Genomic DNA, 11,824 nt, shown 5'->3' with positions numbered 1-11,824 from the left:
AACCATACCACTAATTCAGTTAACATTTCAATAGTTCTATGAGATAGGCAAGGATATAAAAAGGAGAAGCAGAAAACAAAGCGTTATTAACCCTATCAGTGTACTAGTAACTTAAAATTTATATTGAAGCACAAAGATTTACGGATTTAACTTTTTATTTATTTTTTTAAATTTTATTATTATTATTATTATTATTATTATTATTATTTTGCTTTACTTTTGGGTCTAAAACTAAATGATGGGGAAAAAAGGCAAAAATAAATAACCAAAGAGATATACAAGATATGAGATGAACAGCAACAAAAGGAAAGCTTAGGAGATGAAATTAATTCCAAAAAAATACTCAGTATTAAATGTATGAAAAGCAAAAAGAGAATCATCGTGCTGTATTGTTGTATTGTTTGTATAAGTTTTATCTATATTTAAGACAAAAAGTCAACAGATACGCACTCCATATATCATAAATATATGGCATATTATAGATAACTATTATACGTAACCCTATAAAATTATATTTATATAATTTTACAAAATATATGTATTTTACAAATGAAATGTAGAAAAAGTTTATTTGCTGGTCACTGATTCTTGAAATTCAATTCCATGTCGATGAAACGAACACAAAATGACAGTCATTGAAACTTGCTAGCCCGCCAAAAACTTAACTTGGTAAAAGTGACCACGTACATATGCTTGAAGGGTCTTCTGACTCTCCGTGTAATTTAACTTCCAGTTTCTACCACATGATGTTCAAGTGCCCTTACGGGTTGGCCATGCACAGTCTAACAGAGAACCATGTAGACAGTCAAGCAAGAGTTTCTTTCTTTTTTTTCAACGTTTATTTATTTTGGGGACAGAGAGAGACAGAGCATGAACGGGGGAGGGGCAGAGAGAGAGGGAGACACAGAATCGGAAACAGGCTCCAGGCTCCGAGCCATCAGCCCAGAGCCTGACGCGGGGCTCAAACTCACGGAGCGCGAGATTGTGACCTGGCTGAAGTCGGACGCTTAACCGACTGCGCCACCCAGGCGCCCCAAAAGTTTCTTTATTCCACGGTAACAACAAAAGCTGCAGTAAATGGTGACTTTTCTATCCAGGAAGAGTAACTAAAGACAGCTATGAAATCTGCAAAGGACACTAGAGACCAGGACAAAGAGGCAGGGTGAGCCCAGCTGTTGCACGCTGCTCTACGCCAGCAAGGACAGGCAAGCCAGTTACCGACTGCTTTCCTTACTGACGCGAACCGCCAGTTTTTCCTCCAAGAACTTTGTCCATGGTTGCATTCCATCGCTTGTAGTTCAATACAAAGAATTAGGCCTCACAATAAAATCACATTTTTCAGAAGAAATATCATAACACTTAGAATCACTGACTGCCTTTTCTTCGTCTTTTTTTTCCTTGAGCGTGTAGGTGTTCGAGTCGCTTGTGTTTCCTCTTTTACACCAGGTACAGGCTATTTGAAAACTGTTAACGTTTTCTTTGTCATCAACATTCATTTTAGCTGCTTCAGATTTTCGTTTCTCCAAAACTGTTGGTGTGCAAACTGGTGTGGGGCCCTGGCTAGCCAACAGTCTGCTCAGGACTGCTAGGAGTGAATGAATTCTTTTTCTTCTTCGCCTTTGGTAAGACCTGACCTGGCTTTTTGTAGATTTCTGAAGACCAGTGTCTGAAGCATTTCTTTCTTCTTTTTCTTTTTACGTAAAATTAGTGGAGGAAAATCATAATCAATTCCTTTTTCAGCAATTCTTTTCCTGAGTAATTTTTCTTTCTTCTTAAGTCGCTCCTCCGTCTGTAGCTTTTGAAGAAGCGTCCGATTCTGATTATACCGCTTCAGTGCTGGATAGGATGGCTTTTTAAATGGAATCTGCCACCGTCTGAAAAGTTCTTCATGCACTTTTTCAGGTGGTATAAGATGACACTTTAAGAGCCTTTCACCAAAAAGGTAGTTGTTCATTGTTTCAGCAACTATCTTGGCAACATTTTGAGATGCAAACTCCATAAAGGCATAGCTTTACTATTTCCAGTCCGTTTCCTTCTGGACGGTCTGAATCTTGTAACAGTGCCAAACTGGGAGAAATACGCTGGGATCTGGGTTTCATAAAGTGCTGGAGGTAAGTGGCCCACATAGATTACTCCAGTAGTAAGTTTTGCTTCCTCCTGTCACTGGATTGCACCCCTGCAAGCCTGCACCACCTCCTTCTGAAACTTGGCCACCTCCTGCGTGTTCAGCGACAGGAACAGGGCCTTGGCAACAGCTTCCAAGCCCAAGAGCTCCACGCGGCTCCCCCGCTATATTTTATATTTTTAAGTGATCATATATATACATATACAGAGACAGAATCTTTTTTTTTTTAATGTTTGTTTATTTTTGAGAGAGAGAGAGAGAGCACGAGCAGGGGAGGGGCAGAGAGAGAGGGAGACACAGAATCCAAAGCAGGCTCCAGGCTCTGAGCGGTCAGCACAGAGCCCGACGGGGGGCTTGAACCCACAAACCTCGAGATCATGACCTGAGCCAAAGTTGGATGCTTAACCGACTGAACCACCCAGACTCCTCGAGAGAGAGAATATTTTAATATACCAATCAGGTAGATCAAAAGACATAGATAATTAGAATAATGCAATCAAAAAAATCAGTCTAAATCAAGCTTTGCAGTCTACAAAAAAAAAAATCATCAATAGAAATTTGGCAGACTGATATTAAACTTAGCCAAAAAATCTCAATTCCATAGTTATAAAAGCAGAAATTATAGAAGCCAGATTATTTGATTATAAAACTATATTATAAATTAATTTGTTCATATAATACAAAAAAAATTCTTGAATATTAAAAAACTGTCCCAATATTTAATAACAGACTAAAAAAAGAGAGAAATACATTGTAAAATAAATTTATGAGAAATCAAGCTCATATATTTCTGTAGGTATGTAAAGAAGTCCTAACTGAAATACTAGCAAATTTATAATCCACTAAAATTAAGTACAAATGCCTGGATGCTTTAATAAAGGTTTTAGAATTGAAATGTTATTAACTCAAATAAGGGAAACCTTGTAGTTGCCTCAATGTGGGGTTAAAAAATATTTAATAAAGTTTAATCATTAGTCTTGATTTTATAAGCTTTAAAAAGTCTAGGAATTAAAAACATGAGACACGGTAACAATTTCATACCAAAAGCCATTGCCATTATTAAGTCAATGAGAGTCAACCTCATTAAAGGAAGGCTGTAATCATCATTCTTTTTTAGCATTGTTCTGGATGCTACTACAAATCTAAAAACAGATGACAATAATTAGGAAGAGACAATAGTGTCATTATTAGTGACTAATGTGGCTGTATATCTATAAAATCTACATGAATAAGCTGAAAAAGCTCTCCTAATTCATAATGTTCAGCCAAGCGGATACACATAAGATAAATACACCAAATCAATAGTGGTTTCAGTATACCAATAATAACCTTGCATTAAAATTTGTAAATTTTACCAGAGTGTTTATTTTTAAACTGTAGACTTTTTTCCAAGGTGCCTCATTGAGAAAATATCTTTCTTTCCCTGCCATATGTTTTAAACAATGTGAAAGAAAATCTGAATAAGTCATCAGAAGTGTCCATGTTGCTGGATGTGTTAATGTCTTGCAACTTGACATATAGGTTAAACATAATTTCAATTAAAACCTTAAGCTTGGAATTTAACAAAATAATTTTTAAGGATACAAAAATTTGAAAGGATACAAATTGAGGATTGCTAAGAAGCATTGTATACAGGCAAAGAATGAAAGATGACGTAATTACTAATACAATAAAATACACTACCAACTAAAATGTTTTCAATTTTCACAGAGTACACGCAACATATGTGACAAATTACAAATTTAGTTACAAAAGTACTAAGATCCTGATAGGCACCTGGAGAACAGACAGAACCAAAAGTTCACGAAAGAGAAGGTTACAATGGCTAAACATTTGGAGGGGAAAGAAATGCATCATGGCCAGTAATTAAAGAAATGTTTGCTCAACGATGAAATACTACTCGGACCAATTAAACTTGCAAATATGATACCATAACATTGGTAGAGATGTGATCAAACACATCACTGCCAATGGTAGTGTAATAACTTTCCGGGTTGTGATCTGGAAATGTGGAAGGAGTAGGGGAGAAAGGGAGAGATACAGGAAAAAAATGTGGAAAATATTTGTCGCATCTCAGGGAGGTGAGATTTCTGTGGTGTTTTCTTCTTTATACTTTTCTGTGCTTCTCAAATGTTTTATAAGGTGATATAATAATATAAATATTACTTTAATCCAAAAATAGATGGAAAGCTTGAAAGAGATCATCTCTAACTGACTTCCGGTTATGAATGATTCTATTGCCGTACCAATGTCAACATTCAAGTTCCCACAATTATTGTCTAAATGTACCTAAACCACTTTTTTTTTAATGTTTCTTTATTTTTCAGAGAGAGAGAGACAGCATGAGCAGGGGAGGGACAGAGAGAGAAGGAGACACAGAGCGTGAAGCAGGCTCCAGGCTCTGAGCTGTCAGCGCAGAACCTGATGCGGGGCTCGAACCCACTGACCATGAGATCATGACGTGAGCTGAGGTCAGATGCTTAACCAATTGAGCCACCCAGGCACCCCGTGCCTAAACCATTTTTAAGGCTATTGATGGTCTACCGTGAATTTTAAATCTCTATATCCTTAGTCAAGTTTGATGGTATATTTTTACCTTTCTTGTTTCAGTAAAGTGGACGGTGAAGAAAGTTGCCCACTTCATTCTAAAACTATATTAATATGTAAAGCGTGTAAATAATTGCCCAGAATATATCTGAAAATTCTACTAATTATCTGGACTGTTCAGCGGGAAAAGCAGGTCTTATAAGTGAGCTTTAACATACAAATTTGAAAGAGCTGGGAAAGAAAGTTTCTGCATACAGCCTGACAATGCAGGGAATGTATAATGATGAGTTGAGAAAGATCCATATCATTTGAGTTTTATAAAAAGGGGAAGAGGGTAGTGTCCATGACTTTGCTTAGACCTGAGAAAGCCTTCTGTTGTGTGGATTTTAAAAGGAGAGAGAAGAGTTAAGTGCTGTCATCTACTCAAGTTCAGGTGGAGAAGCTTAAGCAGATACTCATCAATTCACATCTATTTCTGCAGAACATGATCATTGATTTTGCCCCTTTTGAAAACAAATCAGTTTGTTGTCATTATGTAGAGTCTTCAGTTATGCAGGGAAATAAATTTTAAAGGGAAAAGTGTACAGGGGATCTGAATGGCAGTCTGCCTCAATTGTGGCCCCCAAACAGGCTTGCAAAAATACGTGACTTAAGTAATTGACTCAATGAATTTCATTCTCTGTGCCTGGGTAGACACAGTCAAGAAAATATTCCCTTCTCCTCAGTAAAATAAAACTGAAGGTCCAGTGGATGGGTTTGGATTTCATCAAGCCTATTACCCTTATCTCTTCCTTATCTCAGAGTTTAAACCTGAGATTTCTTCATTTTCACGAGTTCACTATTCTTTGGGAATCCAAAGGGAATACCTTCAAAATTTGCTTACCTAGTCCCAGTAAAGGCAAGATTGCTTGGGGGAGAATGTTTCTTAGAATAGAAACTCCATTATTTCCCTCTATTGTCAAGATCATCTTTTACTATAGAGACAAATTCCCAATCTAATTAATCATTACTCTGACTTTCAGTACCTAAAAATTAGAAGAATTTTGCAGTTTCCCAGGTATTTGTAAAACTTGAGCTAGACATACCTAGCGAATTCAGTGAAATAGTTTCTGCTGTCTCGTAACTTTTCTCTATGATAAACTGTTCACCTCAGCCACAGGCTTGAGTCAATCAAAATATTGTGAATCATTTGTTGTCGAAATAATTTGATTAATCTCTTTAAATTTCAAACATCAATCCATAGTGAAATCTTTTTCTGATTTTTTTTCTTCCATCATATTCAGTCTTCCCATGTACCTTATTTACTCTGTGTAAATCAGGAAGTCTGCAATGCATCTTAATTCATACTATTTTGTTCAGGTCTTCATGTCAACAGATGCTTTGAAACCATTATCCTGTCTTAAACTTCCTCTCTCCAAACTGTGAGATCTTTCCATTGCTTTTACAACTTGTTCCTCTTAACCCTTAATGCATTTTTTGCTCATGTTTAACACTCTGTGGATTCCAACCTTTTTCTAAATTCTGAGATGGACATTTTCTCTAATACATTAATTCATCTAGTGTTTCTATACAAACTGAGCATATGACATGTGCCAAGTCCTGTGGTGGCCCGTGGGAGTGAACAGTGAACAGCTTGTCTCTCACCGTTTGTGTCTCCATGCCCAGACGTCTGATTTCTGTGCACTGACAATGAGTGACTGATTCTGACCCAGTGATGTACCCTTATTTGACTAATCCAGTGACATAGTTGTCTAGGTAATTTCAATACCCTTCAGCTGAGTTTTATATCGGTCCCTATGTGTGTGCTTTTGGTTTCAATACCCAATCATTCTAATTTATCAAAGCCACTATGCAATCACTGATGTCACAAACCCAAAACTTTGTGTTTATTCCCATTTAGGACACATGTGCCGGACCTAATTTGAAAAATAATTTCTGTTAATCTTCAGTACTAGTGCATTTGATTGGTCATTTTGTTCTTGAGACACACTGTGCTCAGAACCCATATGACAGGTGTGGGCCTTGAGGATGTGGTATCTGAGGCCTATGAGAAGCAAAATTTCACCTTCTTGAGACACCAGGCTTTATCACCTCTTCTGCCTTTTGGTCTGGCCGACTTTGATCAGAACTCATCAAAATGGAAAGAGGAAATATTAAGACAAGTAGAGAAGCCAAAATATAATGAAAACAGACTGGAGAATGAAGGCTCCTTACTCCAAAAAAAAAAAAGCACCAACAGCACCAAAATGGCTTCCTTAGGGCCCTAATATTTTCAGAATACATTTATAGATTTAGACCCTCTGTTCAGGATGCTTCTCTCCTAATCAATAGTGACACATCCAACTATAATTCCAAATGGGCACCGACTTTGATTTGAGCTCAATGGGACAGAAAACACAAAATAACAGTGGCTGAAGCAAAAACTTATTTATTCTCTCTCAGGTAGACAAAGTATGAGAGCTCCACAATCAGTAGGATCTCTGCCATTCTCACCACATGGCAAAGACCCTGTTGATCAAGATGGCTGCCTCAGCTCTCGCAATGTGTCCGGAAGGAAGTAGAAGAGGAAAGGGCAGAAGTGTATTCTCCCTCCCTTTAGGGATCCTTACTGGAAGATGCCTATACCACTCTGCTCATATTACTTTGGCTAGAATTTAATTATATGGCCATACCAGCTGTGAAAGAGATTAGGGAATTTCATTTTTGTCCTGGGAAATTATGTTCCCAGCTAGCAAGTGGAAGTTCTATGATTAAAGAAGAAGGGGGAATGAATATTGAGGGGAAACCATCATGATCTGCCGAGAACTAATTATTTTTGTTAAATAATGATTTGAATAATTTAATGACACATGAAATCTGACCACCTTTTCTACTTAAGCTCAGTCCAGCTTTCCCTCTGTAAAGTCTGATTCATTTGCCCTAAAAAGCAGCAATAACAAACCATGATTGTAGAAGAGATAACACTGAGCACATTATCTACATTTATCGTGGATCACCTAAGTCTGTATTCAGAAAAATCAGACTAAATCGTCTATACACAGCATTTCACATAAGAAAATTAAATACTGAGCCTGGGTGGCTCAGTCGGTTAAGTGTCCGACTTTGGCTCAGGTCATGATCTCGTGGTTCGTGGGTTCGAACCCCGCATCGGGCTCTGTGCTGGCGGCTCAGAGCCTGGAGCCTGCCTCGGATTCTGTGTCTCCCTCCCTCTCTTTCCCTCCCCCACTTGTGTTCTGTCTCTCTCAAAAAAATAAAATAAACATTAAAAATCTTTAAATAAACAAATAAATAAAATACATATTAAAGGTCATGAAAATTGATTCATGGAATCGATTCCCTAAATCTAAGTAATGTTTTGATAAATGCATGAGAATTCATATCTCTTCCCTGACTGCATTTGAGCATCACCTGGGGAGTTTGTCTTGTTGTTGTTACTATTTGCTTCATTATCTTCTAATAATTCCAATGCCCAGCACACACCTGAGACCAATTAATCCAGAATCTGCAGGGTGTAGGAAAGGGAAGTGAGATCCAGGTCTCTATCTTTTAAAAGCACTTTCTGAAGCATAGGACTCCATCCACAGCAACTGCTAATGAAGTCTTAGAATATAAGCATGAAACGGGCCAGCACCGATGCTTTTAATTGCACTCAAGAGTAAAGTGCAATTAAGAAAACCTGTGATGTGATTGATCTCTCTGTATATGGAAGATTTTGCACTAAATAAAGGAAGTCACTAAGGTGAACTAAACACACTTCTGACTTTCTTTTGAAATCCAACATCTTTTTCCCCCCCTTCCAGGTTAATTATATAAAGCAATTGCAACGATATAACACACAGCAACAAAATCCTCTTCAAGTGCAGAAGGAGGAGAGGCTAAGGCCCTCAACAGGATAGAACAGGTAAGATTGGGTTGAGATCCTTCAATGCCTTCACAACTGTTTTAATTCTACCTACTGGTACCAGGTGGCTGGCTGCCTCGGAGGTATCTGCTGCTTCTTCAGCTACTCAGGCTTTCTGGTTGTTCTGGCATCACTAGGGGAAGGGGACAGGGCAGAAGGACAAAACCTTTCACCTAAAAAACAATGTCGGGGCACAGTCCTACGACCAGGCTTGAAAACACTTGCAACCCAAGCGTAGACCTGCCTGATTACCAGTACAACTTCTGACTTCTATTTGTTCTCCCTGAGGCTAAGTGTCCTCATCTGTGAAACACAGGCATTTGACCAGTGGTGTCCCGATGCCCTTCTACCTCTAGAATCCAAAGTTTCTACCCTGCAGTTGTCCTACTTGGAAAGAAATTCACCAATTCGGATTTCCTGTCCAGATCATTGCATCAGCCCTCCCTGACCAAGGTCACACCAGAATAGCAGCTTGACTACAGGACAAATCCTCAATCTGAGCCCTCTCCCAGGTCCTCCCGACGATTCAAATACATTAAGGCACGTGGTCTGAGTGTACTCAGCGTTTACGCACATAATACAGAAAACACCTGGCATGAGTTCCGCCTTCTGTGGCCCCAAGGGGGGACCACTGCTTTAAGCTTTTGAGACTTTCTAAGAGGTATTTATAGGTCATGGGATATATAGCTTTCCAATGGTCCGAAGAACACAGCCAACTTCAAGACAAGTGATACAAGTGCTGAGATTCTAAGGGGATAAATCCCATAAAAATTTAGATGCTGGGGCTCAATATGGAAACATGGACTGGAAAATGAGGAGGTTCATGTCGTGGACAAGAGACAAGCCTGGGCTGTATCTTGTTCCCAGAATGAAGAACTGTGGATATAGGCAGGGCAGTGCGCCCGTAGCCTTGAAGATGGAGTCTAGATACGTGAGGTTCTTGCACCGTGTTCCGCCTGTTAAGGAATCTGAGTGACAAATGGCATAAGGTTAATGAGAAAAACACTGAGAGTCCAGGGAAGCATATATCAGAAACTGGAACACCAAGACTACCCAAAGGCAGGGCCAGATGAAAGGAAGATTGATCATGAGGCTCAGAAGAGGATTAAGTTAAGACAGAGATCTTAGGCAGATGGTACAGCCGTATCCCTCCGATTGCTTCCTGAAGAATCCCAGTTTTGTTCAGGGCAGCAGTCAGTGCTGCCGGAAATAGTCTCACAGCTCCCATGCATGGGCAGGGGTGCAGGGGTGGGGAAAAGGGTCACGAGATGGTTCTGGCCCCAGGTGAGGGAGGCAGGAACCCGTGGAGACGCCATCCTCTCCCACATAAGAACAGATAGAGCCCCTGAAGGAGGCAGCCTGCTGACTCTTCCTCTCCCTCCGGGCCAGGGCATGAATGTGGAACTGGTGCTGAAGCCTCCGTCCTGCCCGTCTTGCACCCAGGAGGTCATGAGAGGGAAGACAAAACCCGAAAGGTAAGGATAAAAGGGCAATGACAGGAGGACACCACAGAACCACCAGACCATCCTGGACTGGAGCCACAAGAGGAAAGAAAGCGCTACTTGATGAAGTCAAATGACAAGCCAACTACCACATCCAATAAGCGCACCAGCTCATTAATTACAGCTTAATAACATTCATGGCCTCACGGTGCCGAGGAATCCAAAGCATGAAAACTCGTACAATAGAGTGTATCCTGCTCTCCCAACATCTGCTCGCAGGAACCAACGAAACATCTCTTGTCGAGAAGGTAATCTCCCTTGAGATTAAAAATTAAAAAATAAAAATAAAAAAAAAGTAAAAGTCTTCAAGGAGGCAGATGAAGACACATGTGACCAAATGCTTAGCACGTCCTTGCCAAGCAGGGGGGTGTTTATGCCATTTCCATAAACAATGGAGGAAAGATAGAAAGGGACTAAAATTAGAATCATGCCAGAACACTGACATTTGAGATGATATTAAAACTACAAACTGGCACTTATAAATGACGAGAAACTCACGGGAGACCAGCACATCTGCCTCGTGTACCTGATTAAAGTTTGAAAGGAAGCATTACGACTCAGCAGTTACACCTAGTGCCTGAAGAATGTCAGATTAGTTGAAGAGAGACAAATGGGAAAACACTTCTTTTCTGATTCAGGAAGAGGTACTGAGGCCTGAACATCTGGCTGTGGAATAAATAAACTCCCTTGGGGCTGCATTGTATTTATTGTGTGAAGTGGGTAGCATTTGACTTCGGTGTCGGCTGGCCGGAGCCCATCAGAGATGTGGCTAAGCCTGGTGACATCAGCAGGGCAAGAGTCAGAGTGCAAAACAGAACAGGCCTCCTAGCCCAGGAGTTATTTTTATTAGGAAAATCCAGACCCTCAATGGAGCTTCAGTGCAGAAATGCTGCCAGCAATGCTTTCAAAATGCATTCCAGGAGCGCCTGGGTGGCTCAGTCGGTTGAACATTCGATTTTGGCTCGGGTCAGGATCTCACAGTTCGTGAGTTTGAGCCCCACATCAGGCTCTTTGCTGACAGCTTGGAGTCTGGAGCCTGCTTCAGATTCTGTGTCTCCTTCTCTCTCTCTCTCTCTCTCTCTCTCTCTCTGCCCCTCCCCCACTCATCTCTGTCTCTCTCTCTCTTTCTCTCTCTCTTTAAAAAATAAGTAAACATTAAAAAAGAAAAACACATTCCCCACCAGGGAGTTTGCTTATGCAAACCTTCTCCTTGTGGTCCAGGGACAATGACTGTGACCCCTCACACATTAACGGTATTGCGAACCCTGGGCAAGGACCAGCTTGCCCAAGTGTGACCCCAGAGCTGACTGCTGCCTCACCACTGCTGACTCGGGACAGGCCAGCTGAGCAACCGTGGTGTCTGGAAGCTGGGACTCCAGCGGCAAGCCAACCCCGACCGTGTCTCCAAGACACTGCCAACCCCTGATGCCCGCGGTGGATGAATGAAGCCACCTTGCACGGGCACAGGCGGACATCACACCGTGAGTGAGACAAGGTTTGAAGGGTTTTTTTCCCCAAAACAGCTAAAAACTTGACGGAGAGTCTCTGGTCAGAAATTATGTCGGGAAGCTGCTACTTCAGCAAAGATGAACAGCACTCCAGAAGGAAATGTGAATTTTAATTGTGACTATACTAAAGTAAGTGAAATAAAGCATAGCAACTTGCTTGTCGTTGGGAAAAGGGGCAGAGTGTTGTAAAAATGAGACAAGCTTTGGCTGGAAATCCAACTTTCCTCAAAACCAGCTCTCA

The 11,824-nt window shown here is 40.4% G+C and overlaps 1 pseudogene; it reads right to left on the bottom strand.

Moving 5' to 3' along the window:
* Nucleotides 1–1,046: 1,046 nt before the first annotated feature.
* LOC101086196 lies at nt 1,047–11,550 on the bottom strand (annotated as a pseudogene).
* Between the last annotated feature and the right edge of the window lie 274 nt (nt 11,551–11,824).

Source organism: Felis catus, chromosome A1 (genome assembly GCF_018350175.1).
Source record: "Felis catus isolate Fca126 chromosome A1, F.catus_Fca126_mat1.0, whole genome shotgun sequence".
Classification (NCBI taxonomy): Eukaryota; Metazoa; Chordata; class Mammalia; order Carnivora; family Felidae; genus Felis; species Felis catus.
This window is presented reverse-complemented; position numbering and strand designations above follow the sequence as displayed.